Genomic DNA, 27,780 nt, shown 5'->3' with positions numbered 1-27,780 from the left:
ACAGAATGGCATCAGATTTCTCAGTAGCATCACTGTTGGGCTGACAGTGAAATGATGTGTTCAACCTGCTATAACCAACCAAACATTAATCAAACATGAGGGTAGACTAAAGATACTTTCCAGCTTATGGGGACTCAGACTAAAACTAGCAGGTGTCCTGTTTCTTAGAGCTACCATAGAGTAGTAAGTGGGAAAACGTGATATTCTCCTAATGGAGGATTTGACACAGAAAATCAACAGAGAAGACTGAAAATGATGGTGAAGGGTAGACCCACAAATAAAATAAAATGTTGTGCAGCAGGCTCTGAAACCAGTTCACCCCAGGGCTCTGGGAAGGGGCTCTAGGGAAAAAAAACAAAAACAAAAACAAATCAGGAACTTTAAGAAAAAGGAAACTTTATATCTGAGCATATGGAAAATATTGAGGGTCATTTGGAGATTTATAAAATACAGGTTTTCAGAACAAAACAGGATTTTTTTAAAGCTACTTCTAAGAAAATAAGGGATTGTTTCTTAAAAGCGTCACTATTTTGAAATAGTATTATGAAATAGCCTATTACAAATAGTGCAGTTTGGTTAACTGTGCAATCAATGGCCCTGATAATATAATTGTTATGGATTTAAATAGCAATTGCAGGGGCACCTGGGTGGCTCAGTCGGTTGAGCATCTGACTCTTGATTTCAGCTCAGGTCATGATCTCGCAGTTTGTGGGTTCAAGCCCCACATCAGGCTCTGTGCTGACAGCATGGAGCCTGCTTGGAATTCTCTCTCTCCCTCTCTCTCAGTCCCTCCCACTGTGTCTCTCAAAATAATAAATATTTAAAAAATAAATAGCAATTGCAGATTACTGTGTTGGAAGGATAAGAAGGGGCAGGAGGAGAGGGTGTGTAACAGGAGATGTTAGTCTTTATTTACTATAATGCAAAGTCAGTAGATGATGTCTAAAGTTGATAAATCAAGAAATAACTGTAACACATGTTAGCAAAGCATTTTTGAGAGGCAGTACCTCTTTTTAACAGATACTGCCTTAATTTGAATCCTAGTTCTGCAACTTCCTTGCTATGTGACCTTAAGAGAGTTCCTTAATGATTCAGAACTGTGATTTTCCCACCAGTAATAAAAGATAATGAGAATTAAATGACATATGTATATTTTTATTACTTTTAGAAAAATTATTTCTTATAACTGGAAGTTTGTACTTTTTGATCTCTACCCATTTCTCCCACCATCCACCCCTCACTTTTGACAATTGCCAATCTATTTTTTGTTTCTATGAGTTTGTAGCTTTTTGCTTTTTGGGCGTTTTGGGTGTTTTTTTTTTTTTTTTTTGGTTTTGTTTTTGTTTTTGTTTTTTAGCTTCCACACATGAGTGGTATCATTCAGTATTTGTCTTTCTCTGTTTAATTTCATTTAGGATAATGTCCTCAAGGTCTATCAAGTTGTTGCAAATGGCAGGATTTCCTTCTCTTTTATGGTTGAATAATTCTCCATTGTGTGTGTGTGTCTGTGTGTGTGTGTGTGTGTGTGTGTGTGTGTATTTTCTTTATCCATTCATCCATCAATGGACACTTTTGAACATTGTTTCTAGGTCTTGGCTCTTGTGAATAATGTTGGAGTGAATGTGGAAGTATAGAGGTCTATTAAAGACAATGATTGCGTTTCCTTTGAACATATATACTCTAAAGTGGAACTCCTGGATCACATGGTAGTTCAATTTAAAAAAAAATTTTTTTTGAGGAACCTCCATACTGTTTTCCATAGTGGCTGCATTTATTTACTCTTCCTCCAATGGAGCACAAGCATTACCTTTTCTTTATATTCTCACCAGCACCTGTTATTTCTTGTCTTTTTGATACTAGCCATGCTAGCAGGCGTGAGGTGACTTTTCTTTATGGTTTTCTTTTGCTTTTCCCCGATGATTAGTGATGTTGAGCACTTTTCATGTACCTGTTGGCCAGCTGTACATATTTGGAAAAAATGTCTGTTCGGATTCTCTGCCAGTTTTTTAATCAGATTATTTCTTTGCTGGTGATGTATGGGTTCTCTATGTATTTTGGATATTGACCCCTTATCAGATATATGGTTTGCAAATATGATCTCCCTTTCAGTAGGTTGGCTTTTCATTTTTTTGATGGTTTCCTTTGCTGTGTGTATATTTTTAGAATAGTATCTGATATGCAGTAAGCACTTTATTAGCCATAACTATGATGATTATTCCAAAAGCTGAAGCCAAATACCAGGGAAACCAGTAGTAGATTATAGGCCCAAGAGGTAAAGAAGGGTGGGATAAGAGACTTTTAATTTTTTGTTTTAATTATAAACCATTTAGTAATATTGGAATTTTAAACTTTTATGTATTTTATGTGGATAAAATAAAATTAATTGACATGAAATTAACTGGCAGTTAAAGATTAAAAGGAAAACAATGAGAATAGGGCTATGATGAGTATAATAACTATTTCAGTGAAAATTGGAACAAAGAAAAATTAATCAATCCAGGAAAGGCAGGGAAGTGAAAAAAATCAACAGACATCCCCAACAAAGAGAAATTTGAACAAGCCTGTTGTAGGAAAAAAAGAGTAAAAATGCAAATAAGTGACATTAGGAATTAGAAAATGGTGTGAACTACAGATAAGGAGAGCTTTATACCAGTAAAATTGAATGCATAATGTTCTATAGAAGATAAAAGAAGAAAATCATCTCAAGAGAAGGTAGGAAACCTTCGCCGCCCAATGACCCAGAAAGAAGCTGGAACAGCAAAGATCCTTCCCTCAACAAAGCAGCAACACCTTCACAAGAGTGTACTACCTGATCTTTTTGACACAGATGATTTTTATCGTTACTTAAACCATTTCAGCTGGGAAGTTTTCTCTCCCATTCTCCAAGGGTAGGCTGACTCAGATAGTGACATTGGGCAACAAGAACCCACATGAACACGGAGTCTAAGCTTCTACTCATGAAACACATATGGAAAAAAAAACACAATAATCTTAAATGTTGATACATAACATCCTACGGAGACTTGCCTTTTATTCCAAGTCAGTCGTTCCCTATGAAGCCGTTCCTGCGAACAACAAAACTGGCACAAAACAAGGTGGGCATGATTTCACTGCCAACCAGAGGGACCACTTCGAGGACTCCGCCAGTGTTCTCAGCTCTGTGGTCTGGGAGGTAAAAGGAATGCATCCTTCTCTCATCTATGTTTGGTGGACTGAAGTCCACAGCGAAGTTTGAACTGTGTTAAGAAGCAGGATGTATAACAGTCTTTATCTGGCTTTCAGTTCTAGATTGCTGTTATTACCAGCAAGGTTCTTTCTCTACTTCTCCCCATGCTCACTTTCCTCAAGTGGCTCTTACAATAATGGCAGTTACATTCTTAGAAAGGCATATTTATAGCTTCATGGATACATAGGTAAAATATGTGCATTTCTACATCCATGGGGGAGGGGAATGAAGAGTTAACCAGCCCTCTTCCCCCTTAATCAATAGAACTTTATGTCACATGTTCCGAAAGTTATGAAATGAACTAGGAGCAAAACCAAACAAGACAGTTGGATGTTTTTCTCTATCAAACAATCACATTCAATTGAAGTATGTAAAAGCTTGTATGTCATTTTCCCTGTTGTTCATATCAAATTCTGTGGGTCCCTTGTTTTTCAAATACATATATGACCTCTTCTCAAATGTACCATTTTTTTTCTTTCAAATCTAAACACTTGTAAGTAAAAGACCTACCCTCTTCTGTAGATCACTAAGCAATTTTGGGAAAAGGTAAGAAATGGGAGGAAAGGGTATTTTGGCCATACTCAGTGTTAAAGAAAGTCTTATGATTTTGATGCATGAAGGAACTTTCCTCATTTCCCCCGGAAATGCAGTCTTTATAAAGATCAACACGTTGTTTGAAAAATCCAGTGATGTATTAGAAGTTACAACAAATTATAACCAAGCAAAGCTAATTCCAGTAGTACAAAGAAACTCTACCTTTAGTAATTTCATTAATGTAATCCTCTAATTAAAAAAATAAAGATGGGCACCTGTGTGGCTCAGTTGGTTAAGCGTCCAACTTCGGCTCAGGTCATGATCTCATAGTCTGTATGTTTAAGCCTCGCATTGGGCTCTTTGCTGACAGCTCAGAGCCTGGAGCCTGTTTTAGATTCTGTGCCTCCCTCTCTCTCTGCCCCTCCCCTGCTCACATTCTGTCTCTCTGTCTCTCTCTCTCAAAAATAAATAAACATTAAAATTTTTTTTAAATAATAAAAATAAAAAAATTCATATGATCATCTCAATGGTTGCCAGAAATTATATTTCATTAGTTAAAGAGAAAAAAAAAGCTAAAAGATACTTGATAATAATTGTCTATTAGAATCCAAGAGCAAGTATTATTTTCAATATTGAAAGTTGAAACATTTAAATTCAAATCATAAAAAATATAAATAAATTTTTATGTACTGCTATTTAATTTTTACTGGTCAATAAGAAAACTGAAGATATATGTGGCATATGTATTGGAAAGAAAGACACATAGTTGTTATTTCTTTTTTCAATTTTTTTTAATGTTCATTTATTTTTGAGAGAGAGAGAGACAGACAGAGTGGGAGTGGGAGAGGGGCAGAGAGAGAGGGAGACACAGAATCTGAAGCAGCCTCCAGGCTCTGAGTGGTCAGTGCAGAGCCTGACACAAGGCTCGAACCATGAACTGTGAGTCCTGACCTGAGCCAAAGTGGGACATTTAACTGACTGAGCCACCCAGGCACCCCAAGTTGTTATTATTTCTGAAAAACATTATCCATGGAATCCAAGGTATTCCTAGAAAAACTTTACAGAGAGAAAATTCTTTAATGTGTAATATAAAAGTAGAAAAACTTCTCTACACCATTTCTACATATGGACTAATTAGAAAATTATCACAGGAAATGCATTAATATTAACACAATAAACACAAATAAGAAATAAGCCCATTTAAGAGCTCTATGACATAGGTGAGGCAAACTATAAAATTGTATTGGATAGTAAGAAATATATATTATGGAAGAATGCAGTGTCCATGGATGAGAATACTCAAGAATAGCAATATTAACTCCCCAGATTGATGAAAATTAAATCAGATCCTGTTAGGCTATTTTATGTACTTTGATAAGAACTAGAAACTGACAAAAATTTTAAAAACTGACATCCAGTATTTGGCGCATGAAAAGCAAATATAGTTGAGTATGAATTGGTACCTGTGTGTGTGTGTGTGTGTGTGTGTGTGTGTGTGTGTCTGTGTGTAAGGCTATTTGGTTCCTTATTGCAAAAATGTATGGGAGCCTGGGTGACTCAGACAGTTAAGTGTCTGATTCTTGATTTCAGCTCAGGTCATGACCTCACAGTTTGTGAGTTTAAGTCTTGCATCCGGCTGTGTGCTGACAGTGTGGAACCTGCTTGTGATTCTCTCTCTCTCCCTCTCTCTCTGCCCTTTCCACACACTCTCTTTCTTTCTCAAAATAAATAAACTTTAAAAAAAATGTAAGTATATATGTTCTCAGTCTCAGAAATGCTTAATCTTGGTTTCTCTGCTGCAGAAATTCTTGCACACATTCATGTATAGATTTATTGTGGTGTTTATTGCAGCCTTGTTCAGAACAATGACTTAGAAACAACCAAAGTAGGATGGTTGGTTCTTCCATGTACTAGAACCCTGTGAAGTGAGAAAAATGAGTAAGATTTACCTATATCTACTGAACACAAAAATAATTTCAAAATAGTCTATTTCATAAAGAAAAGAAAATGAAAAGTTGGAGAACAATATTCATAGTACTGTCATCAGCTTATATACATACATATATATATATATATAAAAATGTGTGTTAGTATGTGTTTTTAAGATGCAAGTTTTATTATTAGTCAGGTATGCTGAGGCCAGCGCATGAGGAGACCATCACCATTGAAAAGATCCTTTGTTCCAGTTCCAAGAGAATGATATATGCCATTGCTGTGCAGGGGCTGCCCAGGGAAGCACCAGGGTTGATCATGACGAAGGAGTTCAGGGAAAACGTGGGCAAGGACCTTTACTGTGGTTTATGCTGGAAGGAACCGGTGAGGCAGAGTAAACAGATTTAGGACTGACTAGTTTGAATAATTTCAGCAGGCTCTGGGGTGTAGGGGTGCCCTTAGGTGTCTGAAGTTTAACCTGAGGTGATTAGGGCAGGGGTACAGTGTGACAGTGTAATAGAGTAGAAGAGTCCAATAAAGGAGATAGTTGAGGAGTAGGGGCTTTGGATTGGTTAGTTTGCATATGAAAGACAACCCTTCCATGAGTATTTATTACGGTTAGGAAATGGCCAAACCTAGGAGAAATCACCTCTCTAGGGTCGGCAAGCCTCCGCCATGTGAAAGCATCAAAACTACATCAAACAAACAAACAAAAAAGCGTAATTAATGCAGCATGTGTTTGTAAATTCTGGAAGGATGCACACCAAATATAAACCACGGTTACTTCTGGGAAAAAGAACTGATCGGGGGTGGAGAAGAGGGGGAAATTGTTAAAAAGACTTGCACTTTTACTCATATGCTTCTATGTTATTTGAAGTTTTATTATAAGGATATGTATTTCTTATGATAAACATTTTTATATTTATAATAAATATATATTCATATATAATTGTTTTAAATTAAAAGGCCACTAAGTGCCATTGATCCACTTGATATTCTTTTGATAATTACTCTATTTTGTTCTTCTAAACACTGACCAGCTTCCGGATGTCACTGAGCAGATGATAAATATGTACCTTTATCCGCCCCAATGAGAGGAGAGTTGCTTTGTACTGTTTTCACTTCTGCTGGAAGCAATATTAAGGATATCCAAGTACTCAGTAGATGGGTAGAGTAAGGTCAACTGTGCTATTATCTCTGTGGTGTGATTTGGGGATGACTCATGTCCCCAAAATATCTTTTTTTGTTGTCAACCACCAGAGCCCACATTGCACCTTGGTCCTTTGTTCCATGGATTAAAATACTGTTTACTCTCCTGAGTTCCTGGTAACTCAGCAAGGGGGAAAACAGCAAGGGATTATCTGTCCTTAGCACTTAGCGTAATAATCAGAAGTGCCAATGAGCCAATCATCTCCCCACTTCCTTCAAAAAGCAACCAAACAGAACATTGAACAGCAATGACAACAATAAAAACTGGAGTCCCACTTACAAGAACTTTCTGGTATTTTTTTATTTCTGTGCATGTCACCGAATATAATTTTTGAAACTTGGAAAGGAGCTCAAAAGGGTAACATGAGAAAGGATACTTCAGTAAAACCTTGGTGGAGGGTTAAAGGAAGCTGAAAGGAAGTAAACTCAAACCTTGCTTCTGCTTCTGCTTCTGCTTCTGCTTCTGCTTCTGCTTCTGCTTCTGCTTCTGCTTCTGCTTCAGTTAGAAGAAAGGAACAGACTCTAGCCAGCGGAAGAGGAGCAGAAACCTTGAGTCTTATCTGTCATGTCTTTGGACTGTAGTAGGGACCAAGGGATGAAAAGTCGTCCTCACTAGTCATGCAATCTGAAAATCTGGCTGGAACGCCAGAATAGAGAATATAAATACCTCTTATGTCTGTATCAACAGCAACAGAGCAACCCTATGATATGTATGTATACTATTGAAATTGAAGAAAGGAGAGGTGGGTAAAGTTTCTGTAGATGGTTTGTTCTCCCTGTGAGGTTCCTGTCCCAGCAACATTAGCATCATCTGGCAGCAAGTCAGAAATGCAAATTCTCAGGTCACCACAGATCTAAACCAGAAAGCTGGGAACTCCTAGCAGTGTGGGTTTCATCCAGCCCTACAGGTGATTCTGATGCATGCTACGGCTTGAAAAACTCCTACTCTAAATCCGGAATCAGAAAACATTTTTTTTTTTCTGTAAAGGCTCAGATAGTAACAATCTGAGTTTTTGAAGGCTGTAAGGTATCTGTCTGAACTACTCACTCTGCCATTGTAGACCAAAGCATCCATAGATAATGTATAAATGAATGAACGTGGCTGTGTTCCTTTAAAAATATATTTACAAAAACAGGGATTTAGCCCATAGGTTTGCAAGTCCCTGTTGTAGATAATAGTAACAGCTCCCACTTACTGAGAATTTCCTGTGGGGTAAGTATGATACTTTTTATAAATTCTCTCGTTTTTTTTTTGCCCCATACTTTATAAGGTAGGCATTCTTGCCCTCACCTTGTAGATAATGAAATGAACTTCAAACTTGCCCAAAGGCATTCAGTTAGCAAGCCTAGAATCCAAACTTTATTTCCCTACAAAGGCTATACTGTGTATGTTAACTGGAAACTAATTGCATTGTACCCATTATTACTCTGACATAAGTAAAGCATAGCTAGTACTTTCATTGTTTGGCGAGATGACTTGCTATCATTTTAGTAAATACAAATAAATATTTGTAAGTGCTTTTTTATGGTCACTTCAGCCTTCCATCCCCAGTTTCTTCATAAGACACGAAGTCTCTTAGCTGACAGCTGAGATGGCACTATGCCATCATGAAGACAGACCTGTCATATGGAGCACAGCCCAGACTGGGCCTGCACAGGCCTCAGAGCAGGGCTGTAGAAGGGCGCTGTGTGTGTTGGGCATTAAGACTCCCAGGGAACTTTGGACAGGAGAATGCCGACAGGAAACACCTACTTCTCCATCTTGTTCTGTGCTGAGCCAGCACACTCACCAGGCTGCCAGAGGGGTGGCCTGAGAGGCAATTCCCTTCTGGGACTGAACCAAGTACATGACTGTGCACTGTGAGGGGAGTCATGATAAGAACGACTGTTCACTGAGCACGCCTCAGTGCGCCATCAGGTGCTTTCCCTGGAGGGTATCCGTTCATTACCATAAAATACTATGAGGAAACATATTCCTTTCTTGCAGATAACAGATAAGATCACACAGCTGGTAGATGCTTCAGCTTGGATGTGAACTTGAGTCTGACTTCAAAGCCAATGTCTTAACCAATGTCTTAATTTTATAGTAGTGGCCCCGCTGTGAACTAAAAACAGGTACAGGGTCAGCCTTGGGCTTTGTAAAAGCTATGTGGCAGCTGCATCACATCTCAGAAACTCAACTGAAATACATTTAAACCATCTATTTTTAGAGGCCTTTATTCAAAAACGAGAATCAGTAAACAGACTTTATTTAAGATCATGAATCAACAGACTCAGAAAATCCTGTGAAATTTTGTGTGTGATTATAACAGCTTCCCATGCATTCTTCATGGCATAGAACTTAAGGGCACGCACTCTGGAGCCAGATCGTCCAGGTTTTTCCTTCGAGCAAGTTGTTTTATCTTTCCCCACCTCTATTTTCTCCATCTGTAAAATGGAACTAATAAACATAGCCACCTCCCAGGGAAGTTGTGAGGATTGAAATAACACATAAGGACCTGGCCTGACACACAGTAGCTGTGCATTCATTTTGTAACCCAACCAGTGTGACTTTGCTCCTTGGTGAGTCAGAAACTCCAAGTGTGTTTTTGCACAAAGAAAGGAAATCATGTGAGGAATCACTTCCAAAGCTTTGACTCCCCAGAGAGGGTGCATGGATTAGGATGAATATTTACATCAGGAAGTCTTGTCACTGGATTAGAGGCGGCCGTAAGGTCACACGTGTGCCTTAAGGAAACATGCCTATACATACGTTGTATGTTATGCAAATGAGGCTGAGGTGCCTCCTTGGGTGGAGATTGTAGTATTAAAAGAGGTAAAACTAACTGCCAGTCATCCCAGGACTCACTCCACAATCCATCTGCGCAGGCCTGGGTCACTGGGTTAGCTCAAGCAGTCTGGGTGGCCTCGGCCAGTGGGATGCCTTGTCAGGATGGTCACCATCACCCGAGGGGTGGTTTAGGGTCTCATTTGCCTGAGTTAAGAGGCAAACCAGAAAGAAGAACTTAGGGAAGAATGTAAGATAAAGGTTAATGAGTACAAGCAGGTGGACATTAAAAGTCAGGTCTGGGGTCTAGCTGGTGACAGTTTTAATTGTTGCATTTGTAACTATTTTTATGACTATACCCCCACACTCTGTCCCCAGCTGAATGACAGACACCCTTCATATTTGCCACCCTCTCTTTGTGGTCTTCCGCTCAAGTATGAAAAGCAGCCCCTTCTGTATCATCACCTCTGGGGATAATTGGAGTGACTCTTTGCCCCTAAATATAAGCACTTTCTCTCTCCTGGCCTCTGCTTTTGCCTTGTCCTTTCCCACCGCATTGTACGTGCCTACAAAGGGTTTGTTAGACTAATTTGAACTGAAGTCTGCTCTCAGCTACTAGGGAAACCCACTCTCTATTTTATTCCTTGATGTTATTATTAAGTCTTAGCATCTCCATCCGCCTGATATCAGATTCCCCATAAGCCCCACTTCTGGGCCCCACAGAGTCATTATGTGTTCTCCAAGACCAGTAGTTCTGAACAGAGCAGCGGTGCACCTTGTGAAGGAGGTGTTTGGCGCATATCGTTGGTTGGAGTGTATTTAGGAAGCGTTTCAGAGACTGGAGGCAAAGATGCCACACCTAGCCCCGTGCACCTTGCTGCCTCATCCATCCCACCTGATCTTACTGTGGGCTCATGATTATCTGAGCAGAGCATCTCACACTGTTTTACGCAGAAACTCAAAGTATTTTGGGGATGGTTTTAATGTAAGCTGAATTTGGTCAGAATTTTTTAAGGGAAGAATTGAGCTTTGTTTTGTTTATAGTTTCACCAAGAATTGCTCCCCATTTGAGGAAAGCACGCCATTGTTTGTAGCCGTCTTCATTATATTTGAGTCTCCGACACAAGAAACCTGTAAGAGTCTGTGTTTATGGTGTCACAGCTGTGGTCATTCCATGGTGCAGGCATCTGACCACTTCATTACACCCTGTAGGAGAGTAATGCCTGAGCATTTGCATATTGACAAGCGTATTGTTCTATTACAAATTACACATATATTTCCTTTCCTATAAGTTTATATATTATATGTATTTTTTTGAAGTTGGTATGTGTGTGTGTTTCAGGGGTCCCCAATACCACCCCTAAGTTTAACGATCTGCTAAGAGGGCTCACAGGACTCAGTATTTAGTTGTGCTCACAGCTAAGGTTTATTGTAGTGACAGGATACAAAGCAAACTCAGCCGTCGGCAGAGGGGCATAGAGTGAAGTCTGGGGAGACCTGCGCAAGCTTTCAAGGGAACTCTCCTGTTTGAGTCACACAGGATGCATCTGCTTCCCCCAGTGGATTGTGACAGCACATATGAAATACTGTTGACCAGAAAAGCTCATACAGCATCAGTTCCCAGGGTTTTTAATAGGGCAGGTCAGGTAGGCACCCTCTGCCTAGCACACACCCAAATTCTAGACTCCCAGAAGGAAAGCAGGTATTCTGCATGAGCCACATTATTTGTATAAACAATTTAGGCACAGTAAGCTACCGTGATCAGTAAGCACAGTAGGAACCTTCTGTAATTCAGATTCCAGCCCAGGGCCTATGTTATAAGCAAGCCTTTTAAGAAATAGCAATCAGGGGGCGCCTGGGTGGCGCAGTCGGTTAGGCGTCCGACTTCAGCCAGGTCACGATCTCGCGGTCCGTGAGTTTGAGCCCCGCGTCAGGCTCTGGGCTGATGGCTCGGAGCCTGGAGCCTGTTTCCGATTCTGTGTCTCCCTCTCTCTCTGACCCTCCCCCGTTCATGCTCTGTCTCTCTGTCCCAAAAATAAATAAAAAACGTTGAAAAAATTAAAAAAAAAAAAAAAAAAAGAAATAGCAATCAGGCCTTCAATGTTAATTCTTTACTGTATAGTAAGTTATAATAACTGTGAAAATCACTGGCATGCAGCAAATGGGGAATTAAAAAATATTTGTTTACAAGGGGCACTAGGTTTGATAGATTGAAAACCATTGTCTTAAACAAAATAACCCTCCACCCCCACATATCTACATGTAGCATGCCAGAGATATAATTATTGGTTTCATGTGCCCCAAATCAAATTTTAAAGCAGAGGTTAAGATTTTTTAAAATATGCATTGCTTCCATCTATTATCAACAGTCTGTTAATGAAAGGTAGCAAACAGAATATTTCTCCTCTTGTATTAGGAACAAATCTAGAATGGCCAGTTTTTCCCTACCTTTTTACCTGTGAATTCCCTGTTTTATAGTAATATAATAAATGGCAATTTCTCTGTTATTAATACAATTCTATCACTTACGGGGCACCTGGGTGGCTCAGTCGGTTACGGGTCCGACTTCGGCTCAGGTCATGATCTCGCAGTCCGTGAGTTTGAGCCCCGCATCGGGATCTGGGCTGACAGCTCAGAGCCTGGAGCGTGTTTCGGATTCTGTGTCTCCCTCTCTCTCTGACCCTCCCCCGTTCATGCTCTGTCTCTCTCTGTCTCAATAATAAATAAAGGCTAAAAAAAATTAAAAAAAAAAACAATTCTATCACTTACTACTTCTGTAGTAAATCTGAACTTTAATTTTTCTACTAAATCTGAAAATCTCACTAATTATGAGTTAAAGACACAATTTTAATTTGAGAAGTATCATTCCAGCATCAGGGCCAAGTGCAAGGCATGTAATACAAATGAAAGTATAATTCAGTGTCATCAGGTCACCTCTGATAGCCCCCTGGTTGACACCATACTGTGGATTAAAATAATAGCTCCAGCTGGCCCTTCTTCAATACGATATGCATAAACAACAGGTGTGCTGGTTAATTGTTTTCTCATCATGGTGCATATTTCACACCCCATAACTCCCAAATGAAATACCAAAAGAATACATAAAATTAAATGATTCAAAGATTTAAAGGGTTTATGTTTTTTTATGGAAGAGTGGGAATCCATTGAAATATTTAGAAGGAACTATAGCTATAACCGTTATTATTAATGCCCCTAAAGTTACAATATTTATGTTTGCTTTAAAAATTCACACTTGAAGATCACACACACACACACACACACACACACACACACACAAAATGAGGCAGGTACACATGCAGGGAAGGTGTACTTGGAGTTTAGAAAAGGAAGAGTTTATCACACACCTTCTTTTAAGGTTTATTTATTTTTGAGAGACCAAGAGAGAATGTGAGCAGGGGAGGGGCAGAGACAGGGTGAGACACAGAATCTGAAGCAGGCTCCAGGCTCTGAGCTGTCAGCACAGAGCCTGACTCGGGGCTCGAACCCATGACAGCTCAGAGTCTGATGTGGGGCTCAAACCTATGAATCACAAGATCATGACCTGAGCCAAAGTCAGAGGTTTAACCTACTGAGTCACCCAGGCGCCCCTCACATACCTTCTTTTAAAGGAGCACTTGAAAGCTCCCATGGAAGTGTAACATTACGTGACAATGACCTTCTGTTCTTCCATTGCTGTTTTCAAACTAACCTTTGACCTTTGCAAGTGGGAACTGGAACGTGACTGTCTAGAGGGGACCGAATCAGCATTGACACTTGTAGCCATTGAGTACTCTCCTTGTTGCTCCCCCTACTCTCCACGCATTTCCATCCAGATGAGCCTGAAGTTATGTTAAGTGACTTTTAGCACAGAAGCATGTCGTGGAAGATTCGGTGTTGCTATCTTTTGTGAAACTAAGCATTTTGCTGGCACAAATCCATGTGGCTTACTTCTCTCATCCCATGGTAAGACCAGGGGTAGTAGTTAAAATGAAACATGAGCAACAGTGAAACTTGAAACAGCTAGTCAAGCAATCCACCTCCTTTGTACTAAAGTCTCCTAATGCCCCCTTTCTTCTCCCAAATGACTTGCCTCTGTTACAGTGGCTTGATACTGGTGGCTTTGGAGTCCTTGTGGAAAAGCCCTGTCACTACTGAATGAATTTCTATTGACTTTGCTGAGGCTGTGAAATAGTATATTCAGAGATAAAATCAGATTCTTAATGTAACTGAAGAGGCCATTAATGCTTTAACTCTTAGTCACCTCCCCGCACCCCTAGTTTTTTTTTTGGCTTCCTCTTAAGGGCAGTCTCAGCAATGCAGACATGTGAATTGTATCATTAACTAGGCTTGTCATAAACTATGCCATCCGTCATTATCATACATTAAATTTTTGTGGGTGGTCATCCTGGAAGTTCATATTAAATTTGGTGGCTTACCTTGAACACGCTATGTTTCATTAGCTACTCACCTGTGTAGAGACACAGGAGAGAGGGATAATTTGTCTATGTCCCATGGGCAGTACAAGGACAGCTATAACAGTATGAATTAAAGACCACTTAACTGCGCTTGAAGTAGAGAAAGTTGGCCTCAGGATATCATCCCACTGAAATCAGTATTGCTTCAGAGATCTCTAAGACATTGGCCTACCTGAGACTACTTGCCTCTCAAACTTGTTCCTTCTGGTTGACATTTTAAATTGACTCATTGAATCAGTCAGGATGGGCTATGGTAAGCTGTAGTAACAAACAACTGCAAAATATATGTGGCTTCAGACACAAAGATTTGTTCTTATGCTAGATTACTTTTGTAGGTCAGCACGGGAGCCAGCCACACATCTTAGACACTCAGGAGACATTACTGATGGAGTAGCCACCATCTCAAACATTGCCAATCACCAGGCTGAGAAGAAGAGAGCTATGGATGGTTTCACATCACTATTAAAAATGCTTTCGTCAGACTAAGTATATGGCCCCACTCAACCATAGACGCGTTAAGAAACACAAGTAGACATGTCCCGAGAAGGAAAGAGAATTGGACATATTTAGTAAGTAGCATTCATGACCACCACACTCAGCGGACACCTTTCTTCCTTATTTCTTCTACCCCAGATACTAGAAAGACAAATATGCTGTTTCTCAGCTTCCCTTTGTACTAAGAGAGTCCAGGTTGACCTGCTTCTGGCCTATGAGACCTTTGTGGAAATCTGCTGTGGGGATTTATGGCAAGCTTTTGTTTTCCTGATAAAAGGGGTGAAACATAGCTATAGTGTTCATTTATGCTTACCCCCCTTCTTCCTATCTGGAAGGTGGAGGAAATGCCAGGAAATATAGCAGCTATCTTAGCATGAGCCTTCACACAAAAGATGGCAGAACAAGACAGGAATGAGAAGAGTTTGACTTCTTGATGATATCAATGAACTCACCACCAGCTCTGGACTGCCTACCTCCAGACATCTTGCTGTGTGAGAAATATAAACGCTACTATAAGCTTATGACATTGTAAGTCAGGCTTTTTGTGTTGTTGTTGTTGTTGTTGTTGTTGTTGTTGTTGTTGACAGCTGAATGCAATCCTGAGAGTCCTTATTTTGAAATTGAAAAGGAAAACTTTCCATTTGGAAGGATGTGTTACCCACAATTACCCCAGTGAAATTAAAATATGGTTGAGAGATTGCTAATACATTCTCCTGTTTTAGACCCTTTGCCACAGGTCTTTTGGGTGTCATTTCATGTGAGCTTGCTTTGTCAGTATAAGCTAGGTTAAGATGTACTAACAAATAACCCCCATAATCTCATTGACCACCTAGCTCCGAACTTCTTGCTTTGTAAGAATACAGATGCCTAAGATTTGTTTATGTCTAAGCCCCTTAGAGTCAGTTTTTCTGTTTCTTACAGGTAGGTGCAATCTTGGCTGAGGCTGACACAGTCTTCTTTATTCTTGAATTTAAACAGATGCGCTACCCACAGTCTGTTAATGTTTTCAGGTTTTTTGATGAAGGGCTATCTGTAGAGATGATTCCATATAATGCTTTAAGAATTTCCAGTATATTTCCCATGGTCAGCTCCATCCATCTGAGAAAACAGACAAAAAACTGCTGGAAATGTCTTCTAAAACATTTTTCTTTCTCTTTCCTCTTTCTATATTGAAGAACTCTCTAAAAGAAATCCTTTAATAAAAGTGTAAAGCTTCCATTCTGTGATAAAAAATTAAGTCTTGTTTTCATGTTTTATTGGGGTAGCTGGGACACTTACAGAATAAAATCTGTTAGAAATAAAATGATAAAAAGGAAGAAAAGAGACCATGGTTCTAAAAACTTTATAAAAGCCTTGAAACTATGAGAATATCTCCGTATCCTGAGAATTACAGAATGTGCTGAAGTCTCTCAAATTCAAAACACTTGAGAACAGAAACTGTAACTTGTTCAACATTAACCTTGACAAATCTGGGTTCTGTCATGTGAATGAATGAACGCCTCCACTCTTGAGATCTCAGGACCTTGAACATCAAAATTGAAGTAGGGTAGCAGAAAATTATCTTTATCTCTTTCTCCCTTCTTCTACCTTCCATGCCATCCCTATTCTCTCTTTAAATTTTTAATAGATTACGTGAATGACTTTGACAAAAAAATCTAATGAGAAAATCTCTTCAAAAGCACTGTCGGCTTCCTTACTTGTCACCACCCGCACTCCCCGGAAGGACAGCACTTTGCTTTATGACCATGTATTGATCTCTAATATCTTTATTGAGCCTTGTCTCTTCCTTGCCTCCTACAGGCAAAGGGTGAGAGTTAGATAATAGTATTAATTTTCCAGACATCTGCACATGTTTTAATGGCCTTTTGAAGTTTGAAAATAGTTTCTCTGTGAACCCACCACAGGGCTAAAATGCCATTAAGGCCTAGATTGCAACGATACATAACAATCATAGCTGTAGAGCTCAGCTTGGCAATGAAAAGAAAGCTCATTTATTTTAGTGGAGATTCAAATTAATGTACGTTCCTTGTCCAACCAGAGCCAGCATTACCAGGTGCTGGAGGTAATCGTCAGGACCCAGGATGGCTGAAATCCACCCATTCTTCCTCACACATGTGGGAAGTCAGAGCCACAACAGAAGGTCTCCACATCACACCATCACACACGACGTGAGATGGAGGGTTCGGGAGTAGTGACGTAATTGAGGCTGATAACCATGTTTTAGCCATGGCCCATTTTTTTTTTTTAGACCAGAGAAGCCTTTGGTCCCCTTCTCAGAACAATGCTATTACATGCACGAAGACATGGGATTATAAAAGGAAACCGATTATACTGAGGTGCCATTACTAAGGTGTTGAAAAATATGTAAGATGAGCTTCATTCCTAAAGCATGAGATAACAAGCTCAAATGGAAGTTCTAACTTAGTTCTTATGTAATGATTCCAATATATAATATTTAGAGATATTACTACAACTGCAACGTGACATGAAGATGTCTGTGATCTCTTGTAGTGACAGAGTCACCAATTAATACCACTGTAGTTTCATGCCTACATTCATAACTGAAGGAAATGTTAAATTTTAGTTCAAGTTTGGTGAAACTGAAGATGCATTGTTTTTTCCTCCAAGTTCACAAAGGCTCTGAATTCTACTCATGGATCTCTGAGCTCTCACATTAAGGAACCCCGAGAGTCTGTATATTTCCTAGGAATTGCAGGCCTGTGTAGATACAAGGATGATTATTTATTCTTTCCATGCAATGTTTACTTAATACCCTTGAGTTGTTCTCTCTAGAGTAGGGATGCATCCTCTGATGAGAGCCACCCTGTTTTTGTTTTTGTTTTCTTAGCTCTCTTACAAGTGATGACCACTTGTGGGGCTAGAAGCACTTTGGAGGGTTTGTTTCTCCCCCTTTACACAAAACTACCTGGCCAGGTTTGGGAAGCCTACCAGAGACCCTGACATGATCACCTGCTCTACCTAGCTGGCAAAAGTCACCATGTGCATGGCACCTGTTTCATAATTTGACATTGGACAGTCTCAGAGAGGAAAGGACAAATGGTTCTAAGTAGTATTGTGTGCATTTACCTTAAGATTATCACTGGTTCCTCCATGGGGCATAGTTTTTACAAAGAGGATGTTCAAGTATAATTATCCAGGAATTTCTTAAAATTTGACGAAAGTCAGATTTAAAACCAGGAGAATTTTCTGTTTCTTGTAACAGACTAGAGGAACTGGTTTGGCTTGTCCCATTACATAGTGACAAAGCAGCATTTGATAGCAGCAGCCTATGTGATAAAATGATTATGGCAGCAGTGAGAAAGAATCTAATAAGGAAATTGATCTGCAGATTCCAATTCTGTAAGAGCCAACATCAATCAACATAAATGTCAATAATGAGATCGTACTGAAAACTGCCTAGTTCTTTCAGAGGGTTCTAGGGTCTGGTGACAGATTCAAGAAGTAAATGTGAAAAAAGAATTTAAGAGGTTCACAATTACTCCACTGACCAGCAGCAGGCTACATGGTTCTTTGCTGGCACATGACAGAGTCTGTCTTGGCCCAGGCTAAGATTAATTGGATATTGCTAAAGGATTTTCATATTGAGAGATATGTGATAGTGGTACCACATGGTATAATATAATAATAGCTATTTTTGTACTTAGCAATTATAGCTACACACTACAGTTTAGGGAGGGGAATAGGAGAAACTTGGTGCTCTGACTTATATGTATCCTTTGGGAGGCCATGTCTAGATAGTGCAGTGGCAAAGGAAACTGTCTCTTCTCAGAGATTTATCTGGAAAGGTTATATGGGTAGAATTCTGAAGTCATTATTTGCCATTTTATATAACTTCATTGTTTGTCTGCCTAGGGTTTTTACTAAGAACTGCTCCTTGATTCTGTCATGTTAGAGACCATGAGTAGCAACAGGACAAGTATAAGTGAATTTCAGGATTGGGAACATCAGGGAGTGTTATGACAAAGGGGTTGCTAATGAGTAGGACAAGAAATGGGGCTCTTGGATGGCTCAGTCAGTTCAGCGTCCAACTTCGGCTCGGGTCATAATTTTCCAGTTCACAAGTTCGAGCCCCGCTTCGGGCTCTGTGCTGACAGCTCAGAGCCCTGAGCCTGCTTTCAGATTCTATGTCTCCTTGTCTCTCTGCCCCTCCCCCACTCATGCATGTGCCCTCTCTTTCTCTCTCTTTCAAAAATAAACATTACAAAATAAAGAGTGGGACAGGAAAGTCAGGTGGGTGGGCACAGAAATGTAAATGTGAATATAAGACACAGCTCAGCTTACTTTCACCTGGAGCCATCTTGATGTCTCAGCAAGGGATTTCTCCCATGTTTCCTGTCCAGGCAGGAGCATTTTCCAGGATATGGGCAATCTTCCTGTAGGAACAGGAAAGGAAATAAGTGGAAACAGGAGGGACTTAGAACAAGCCACTCCTACCTAACATTCTGATTATAAAGCAGCTACCTCAGAATTGACAAAACTGATTTTCCAAGAAATATTGACCCCACTCTCCCTTGCTCTGTGTATTTTTTTTTTTTCTGTCTCAACTGGATACCCTGCTATTGGCATTTTCTGGAGTTTAAGGTCTCGTGTTGCAAATTATCACCTACATGCTACCGAAATGGTGGCTTTTCACTGGAAATGATATTAGGAAGCTGTCTCAGGACTTCTTTTTGGTTTATACTATCAGGCATACTTTTGGCACTGACACTAATTGAGGGTAGATGCAAGAGGGGGTGGGAATCATGCTATTCTGTCTTTGAAAATTATGTTAAGATTCTACTCTTACCTCAGCAAGCTTAGCAAAGGGAACATAACCAGATCTTTTTCTGGTCTGGGAGTATCTTTCCGAGTCTAATAATAAATAATCAGAGAAGATAAGAGCCAGGGTGGACTTCTTGGGTGCAAATCTGTACAGTCACACAAGGGCTAGAAGGGCCCTGTGCTTGATGTAATACTGTTCTGTCATCACTGTGAAGTTCTTAGTATCTTTTTTTTTTTTTTTTTTTTTTTTTTTTTACAAATGGTCCCCTGCATTGCACAAGTTATGTCACTGGTTATGAAAATAGCTAACATTTGTTGAGCATTTCATGTGTCCAAACCCCTTGGTGAATTGAATTCTTACCACAACCTTATAACTCCAGAGTTCCTTCTCTTGAACATCAAATCTTCAATGAGGCCCCTTGAGTTGATGTTGTTACTATTATCCATAAAGGAAACTAAGGCTCAAAGGGTACAGTAACTTGCCTTAAATTACACAAAACCAGGATCTGAACCCAAGCCTGATCATACCTTGGCCACGTGCCAGCCTTGCCTCCCTGGTTATGGATGTGGCAAATGGGGAAGGGAGCTAATGTGTAAACTCAGACCCAGGATTTATCCTGAATGTTTAAAAGCTAGTTTTCTAGTTGTTGATCATCTTTGTCTTAAATATGTCAGCTAAAAAGGTAATAATAAGTAAGTCAGCTAATCAAGGGTTGGGGTTCATTGGATTCCAGTTGATGGAGGTGTCCAGGTGATGCGATGAACATGGCCGCAGTGCGTGGGCCCGGACTCCATCCTAGCCTAGCTCAGTGACTTGCTGGGCTAGGTGACATCTTCCAGGAACCAACCGTCGGCTTTCTGAATAAGTGACTCACATTTTACACGCTGACTGTATTTTTATGTACTCAAGTTGGAGGGCGTCTTATTCCATTAGTTTTTGATCAATATAAAAGTATTTATGAAAAGAAATTTACCATCCCACATAAAACAGCTGAACAAAAAAAGTAAAGATTTATATGTAATAAATGTTTTGAAGCCATTTAGAATTATTAACAGGGACATTTGGGGAGAAATCTTTATAGTCTGCGACTCACAGTCTTGGGGAAAAAAATTTTGTCTCTAAAACCAGCTGATGATTAGCAAGTGTTCAAAGCAGACCCTTAATTTTATAATAATAATTACTTCTTGGGAATCTGTATCCTGCAATCATTTCTCAAATGAGTATAAGAGCAGTTTCTTTGCTCCATAATGCTCATTTCTTTGTAATAGTTATTTATAGATCCATAACCAATTCCTTTGAAAAGTAAGAACTCACTTTTGGTATTCTGAGGTTGAAAATGCTGTCCATGATCTGAAGTAAAAGGAGAGCTCGAGAAAGGTTACTTTGCATCTTTTAAGAAAGTTTCCATCAAAGCAGTTTATGAAAATTAATAAATCTTGAGGGATTTGAGAAGATGGGATAATTTTAGGATTATTGTAACTGGTGACTGTCTCAGAAGAAAATAGAGAGATTATGTTATTTGTATTTATGCATCGGATATCCATTTAATACTTCACAATTTCCACCCTGGGAGATTAGGAATTTCTCTTTCCACCTTCTTCCTCCGTGCCTGATTCACAAATACATAAACGTTTACTGAACATGCTTGATTAGAACAAAGTGTTGTCTGAAGCAAAAAAAAAAAAAGAAAGAAAGAAAGAAAGAAAGAAAGAAAGAAAAAGAGTAGAAGCACTGTTTCATGTCTTGTGGAGAACATGCCTTTTTACTGTATTCTCTGATGCAGTCGTAACTCCCTTATCTGTCATACAAATGTTTGTAAAATCATATCCATTTACTTTTCTCTTGGATGTTACGTTTGAGTCTTTAGTCGATTTGCTGGAGGATTTGCTGGAGAAACCAAGGAGCGATTTTGACTTGAAAGTCTGGCATCACTTCTACTTCACATTCTGTTTTCAACAGCCTCTCTTAATATGCCGGGGAAAAAAATCCACAAGATTGAAATTTAAATATAGAATATATTTAGCAAACTAATAGAAAAATAAAAATAAATCCACTTGACTTGATAAATCCTACATAATAGCTGAAAACTGCCATTTGCCAAGAAATGATTTAGCTTAGTGAAATGTATTTTACAGCTAATCCTTTAATGTCTGTTTAACATATTACCTTTCCCACTGTTAATATTGAACAGTATTGTAAGTTAGTAATTTTATGCCCTATATTTCAAATTGCTATTAGGGAGCCACATAAATAACAATTTTCAACCGCTTGTTTGTAACACCATGAGGCATTTCTTACCATGGGGTAAAGTCACAGTGGATTTAAAAAACTGCTGTGGGGATAAAGCCACAGGGAAACTGATGTGGATCTGTGGCAACAAAGCCTATAAAGCAAACTGAAGTAATAAGTCTGAAACCCTGATAATGTACAACTTAGTATTAACTATCAGGGGCAGTGAGACTATGGGCCCTCGTTGAACATTCAGCCAGAAATTGAGCTTACGGAATACATCTTCACAAATATTAAATGAATGGGACTCCAGGAACTTGTCCTATTAGAACAAGGACACTGGCCTATAAAATGCAGATGAGTGCATAGCACAAAAGTCATTTTCATGGGCGTCTGATCTAGTCCTTAACGCTAGCCTCCATGCCAGGAAGTGCCATGAGGGTGAATCCTATAGTTTGTGAAGGCCCCAGCAGTTATCTCCCAAACTCTGAATTTCACTTGTTCTCAGCTTTCTTTTAATAATGTGAGGAGGCACACATCTTATATATAATTCTCCATTTTTTTTTTCGGTTTTGTTTTTTTGTTTTGTTTTGTTATTTGGTTTTTTGTTTTGTTTGTTTCCAAAACACCAACAAGACCTTTCCCCTTCCTTGGAGTTTAATCTTCTAGTGCTAGGCACTAATTCTTTATTTTGATGTCTCCTTGTTGTACTTGCAAGAAGAGAGTAGGGCCCAGGTATGATTTCTTGCCAACAGCCTGGAAAATGAACCCCTTTGGTTCACCAAGGAAATCACCCTGTATCTTCTTGATTAGCGATTAGAGACCTCTGGAGTGCTAGCAGCAATCTGCACAGTTTTAGCACGCAGTGGTGAAATAAGCATCATAGGTTGAACCCCCTCCCTTCCCTGCAACCAAGAAGCACCCCTCAAAGGCACAGAAGCTCTGTGTGTCTCCACCGTGTCTGCATTTCCTTCCAGGGACCCTTCCAGTCCCTTCTTATAGACCTCGCCTTGCTTGTTTACGTAGATAAGAGTAACGGAGGCCACAGCTAAGTTCAGCATTAGGAAAAAATGTGGGCCTGGCAAAGGGATAAAGGGGAAAGCATGTGCCTTGGAGACAGTGATGAGTTCAAGTCTGAGCCCTTACTACTCACTGTATGACTTGCCACAGGTTCCTTACTGCTGAGATGTCTCTCTCATCTTTTTGCCTCCATGGTCTTGCTCAACTGTTTGCAGAAAGATGTCACACTCTTTCATCTCTGGACCTTTGCATACGTTCTGCCCAGAAGGCCTTTTTTTCTCCCCCTCCTTTCTTGGCTCCTTCACCTGAGTCATCATTTCTTGTTCCTACATTCTCTATTTAGCTATTTTTCTCAGGAAAGCCTCCATGGAGCCTCCTGCTGAGATTTACATGGCACATGACAGTGAGGGTGCCCGATGGCTTGTCTTCCTACCTGTGCCTTTGGGGGTGGGGACTGTGTTTGTTCATCATTGTGTCCTAGGTAAGACATCACAGTGGCAGAGAATGTGGTGTCCTAAAAAGGTCATGTGGCAGGATTCTCGCACAGAGTCATGACATGGAGGCTTTTCTTTTCAGGAAGTAACTTTATTTGTGCCAGTACGGCTCAGTTGGGTTGATACCCTAGAAACTTAGCCCTGAATGCCATGTGGCGTAGTTTTTTAATACCTTTTTTACTTCTTTGTCTCCCATATATGGTAACACACAAACATGTGGTCTGATTAAGTGGTCTCATGTTAGAAGGTCGTGAGGGATGTTGTCAGGTATGCGTATAGCCAGGTTGCCTTGAGGTTTTTATTTTGTTGTGTTTTTCCTTAGAGAGGGGACCCTATCACAGGCAGGCGTGACATATGAGTCCAGGTTCAAATCCCTGACTGAACAGTACCTCACCTGCTCTTGTTCTTTAAATTTTCTCATTTGAAAAATCAAAGTTATAACAGTTTCTACCTCATGAGGTGAGTATAAGGATTAAATTAGAAAAAAATAATAGGGGCACTAAGCATAGCACCTGGCATGTAGTCTATAAATGTTTGCTGTTTTTCTCGTTAGTTTTATTTTAAGTTAGATCCAAATTTATATACAAAATTGTGTTTTCCAGAAAGAATGTGGAGCTCTAAAGAGGAAATAAAAACATCACCAGTACCAATAAAATTACCGATCATAATAATAATGAAATAATAATAATGAAAGTATGTTTTTTGATAAATGAATTAATGATGTTTGAGTGTAGTAAGGGAAGGTATTACATTATACTTCGAGGTACTTCTTTTTTTAATCTTACATGGTTTGTCTTGTTGTCTAATTAATTTGTATTGTTATTTTTGTAAATTTTATATAACGAACCATCATAAGCCAGTTCCAATTATAGAAATTAAGAGAATGAACCCTGCACTCATACTACCTGGGATACTGTTTATGTGACATTAGACAAGATTTTTAGCTTCTGTACCTCAATTTCTTACCTATAAAATGGGAATGATGATGTCCTTACTATGGGTGATGATGAGCGTTTCAAAGAATAATATACGTGAAAGACATACCTGATGCTAAACACAGCTCAGAAAATGTCTACAGCTACTGATGGGAGTGACCCAAATTATGGGCTAAACACTTAGGCAGAAATAAACAACTCACCTTGCAAAAGAGACCAATTCCCTCTCTTCACGTGAGAAGCAAACGGAATGTGGAAGTCTGGACTTAGAAGGACACATATCTGAGAAAGAATCCTGGCTCTACTTCTTACTGGAATATAAACTTTTGACTTTGGATCCCTTCCTTAGATTTGGTTACCTGAATTTATTCATCCCTAAAAGTTAAGATAGTAACTTCTTCCACATTTAGTGTGAGGATCCATGAGATAGAGATTCAGGGCAGAGACTTCATACAGAGCCTTTGTACCCCACAGGGCAGGAAGTGATTCATTTCTTCCTAAGAAATGGTGTGTTCGACTCCAGTGGCCACCACCATAATTTCCAATAGGCCTGGTAAAAATAGCAGGCCAGGTCCCCCCCCTACCCCCGACCCCTGCCTAATTTCTTTAGTTCTATGAAATCAGAGGGAAAATTTGTCCCCCTACATGTAAAAAGCAAAAGCTTCATCAATCCAGGAAACTTCTCAAAAATAAAGCTTGATTAAAAATGTAAAATGCAGTGTAGATAATTTTACAAAACAGCAGGGGCAATTGGCAAGCACTTATTAAAGTACCTGTTAAAGTAATTAGTGATAAAAATGGAAGTTTCACCGCACTTCTGTATCTCTTAGATCCCAGAATAGGCTCAGGCTGTGCTGAATCATTTCCTGTCTCAGATCAGAGTCAGGGAAGAACACAAAAGGAAAGCTTCAGAGAGTCTTGAGATTATTCACAGGCAAGCAAGTGTGAATCACTCTTCGGAACTGGCTCCTCACCTGCCCACAGGTGGCCTGCTGTGGAACCCCTAACCCTACACTCCCAACATTCTGCCACTTCGCTGTTACATATTAAATATTTCTGAATCTTTTTTGTTGTTGTTTTCTATAAAGAGACCAAGAGGTTTGGAAGCTTGAGAGTGAGAACTAAGCCCCTGTTGTGTGAACATTTATTACACAGAACGTTATCTTACTCATATGTAACTGTGTTACCAGGCTGACCCCCATCCCTCCCCACTTCTGCCTCGTATCACCCTTACTCTACCATGATCTCTTTTGCATATTCTGCCTTAAGAATTCTTATGTGTTTTTTTTTTTGTCTCATCTCTGTGGGCTCTTCATTGATATTGAGTGGGCTCCACTAATGAGCTTCCTTGAGTCTGTTCATAGTTCATAGTCGAGACTCTGTACACAGTAGATGCTTCATAAATGCTTCTTGTTGAACTAATTAGAGTGGAGGTTCCCAAGGGCAAGGTCTGCTCTTTTCATCTCCATTCATCTTCCTGCTGGTTCTCACCCTGTGGGTCCTCGGGGCACTGTTAATGGAGTTTCAGAGGACAGGACAGATTTGAGATACTCCAGTCATCAGTTTAAGCTGCAGAAGTGCCCAAATGAACTTCCTAGTCACCAAACCCAAATGCTCCCTTAGGCAGCCACCAGATAATCAGGTTGTCATGGTAGCAGAGACCCTTAAAGAAGGTTTTGAATATAGTTCTGGAATAATTGTTTCAAAAGTATTTTATAACCTTCGATCCCAGAGAAGTAGAAAAGAGGATGTAGGACCATGTCATTTACAGAGGCATCCAGAGTGAAACAGAATGTACCCAGGGCATCTAAAGATTTATATTCAGGGCAAGTCTAGAAGTTGTTGGGAAAAATATAATTGCAGCAAGAACTGTTGTATATGGTTAAAAAAAAAGAGAGAGAGATAAAATTTCAGACTCTGAAGTGAGATCAAATCTTGGTGAAAGTGTTTTTTAAAAAGCTTCCAGGAGAACATTTGAAAACCATACTCTGTCGCATCAGCAAGGTGGCTGAATGCAGATATTATGTTTTATCTTTGTATCCAAAAATAGAAATAATGACATAATTAATTAAACATCAGCTCTTATCCAAAAAGATTTTGTCCTAGGCTCAAATTTTTGTGAATCTAAGAAATGATCATTTATACTCAGTTATGTAATATACAGTTATGTCATATTCTGTTTTATAATAAATTCTTAATGAAATGGAATGAAACTTGTAACATGTGAACCAGGGGTCTGCTCTCCTGATGGTATCTGGAAGGGCTGATGAAAAATCACATTTCCTGAATATGGCAAAAATATTAAGTCTACGTATGTGCATAAAGTAAAACTTTGTTTTTTGGTTGTTTTGGTTTGGTTTTTGTTTTTTTTTTGTTTGTTTTTGGTTTTGGTTTTGGTTTTTTTTGGATAATAATCTGGTGAGTAAAGCTTCCAAGGAGAAATTATCTTAATCAGTCTCCACACTATTGATAGTTCTTTGAACTTCCTTCCGGAGCCTACACATACCTATGAAAATTGCCTTGTTATCCAACAGGAGGAACAAAGCTTATTCACCTGGTTATGTCTAGCTCAGAGCCATATTTAGAACACGTCTCTTAAACATACCAAATCCACCACTTGTGTTTTCTGCCCCTGTAACAGAGGCTATCCAGAAAGGTGGTGATATTGCAGGAAATCGTCTGAAGTTAGGAGTATCAAAAGACGCTCAGAGGCTTTCATAATAGTGCACTCCAGACTTGCTTCCCATGTGGTGGGATTAAAGGAGATGAAACAGGAGCCCCAGGGCCAACCTGGGGCTGAGTTGAGGGAGCAGGAGTGGGGCTCGAGGAAGCTTTCTGGAGGCTGTGAGTTGAGATGAGCTCTTCAAAGTGGAGTCAGGGTGATCAGCAAACAAAGCTGGAGCTGAAAAAGCAATGAGTTCTTCCACTCGAGAAATCAGCCCAGGATCCAGGCCACTAGATTTGCAAGTGAGGGTGATCCCTTAAAAAAGTCCAAGTTCAAACGAGCAGCCAGCCAAGAGAGTGGGAGCAGCAGTGCGCAGCAAAGGAGCAGGCAGGAAGAGGGGAGGAGGACGCCCTGATATCCCATCTCGTGGGCCGGATGCTGAACAGTTAAAGATGCCAATGGTGAGGGGGCAGATTTTGAAAAAATTCTTGCATCTTTCTTCTAAATATCCTGCCATGCACTTTTGAGAGTAGAAGATACCTTCAAATGGGTGGAGCATATTGTGAACAGAATTCAGGGAAATGTCACTAAAGAAGGTTTAGCAGTAGTTCGTGTGGCAATTAACAGACCTTTTCACTTGATACATAAAACAGGAATTCAGGAATTGTGGGCACAGAAGCCATCCCCTTTATTTATTTATTTTTTTTAATATATGAAACTTATTGTCAGATTGGTTTCCATACAACACCCAGTGCTCATCCCAAAAGGTGCCCTCCTCAATACCCATCACCCACCCTCCCCTCCCTCCCACCCCCCATCAACCCTCAGTTTGTTCTCAGTTTTTAACAGTCTCTTATGCTTTGAAGCCATCCCCTTTAACTGAGAGACTTTTTTCACAGAGAGAAAAAAGCAACTCTGGAGAGAATATACAACAGGCCTGAGGTAGAATTCTGGATATCCACACAATAGTATCTACCAAGGTCAAGTAAATCAAGGGTATTGAGGCAAATCACGTT

General features: G+C 39.6%; 1 protein-coding gene and 1 long non-coding RNA gene across 4 annotated transcripts in view; one reads left to right on the top strand and one right to left on the bottom strand.

Moving 5' to 3' along the window:
- The window catches only part of NCKAP5 (NCK associated protein 5), a 729,314-nt gene that overhangs the window by 569,689 nt on the left and 131,845 nt on the right, over positions 1-27,780 (top strand). The gene's annotated exons all lie outside the window — the stretch shown is intronic.
- On the bottom strand, positions 15,577-23,119 carry LOC122225827. 3 transcript variants are annotated; one of them, XR_006205409.1, is made up of 5 exons: positions 22,804-23,119; positions 21,257-21,385; positions 20,736-20,771; positions 18,941-19,032; positions 15,577-15,736 (listed from the first exon to the last, which is right to left on the bottom strand). It is a non-coding gene; the product is annotated as an uncharacterized LOC122225827 (long non-coding RNA). The 3 variants fall into 3 exon arrangements; XR_006205408.1 differs by lacking the exon at positions 21,257-21,385; XR_006205407.1 differs by lacking the exons at positions 20,736-20,771; positions 21,257-21,385.

Source organism: Panthera leo, chromosome C1 (assembly GCF_018350215.1).
Source record: "Panthera leo isolate Ple1 chromosome C1, P.leo_Ple1_pat1.1, whole genome shotgun sequence".
NCBI lineage: Eukaryota > Metazoa > Chordata > Mammalia > Carnivora > Felidae > Panthera > Panthera leo.
This window is presented reverse-complemented; position numbering and strand designations above follow the sequence as displayed.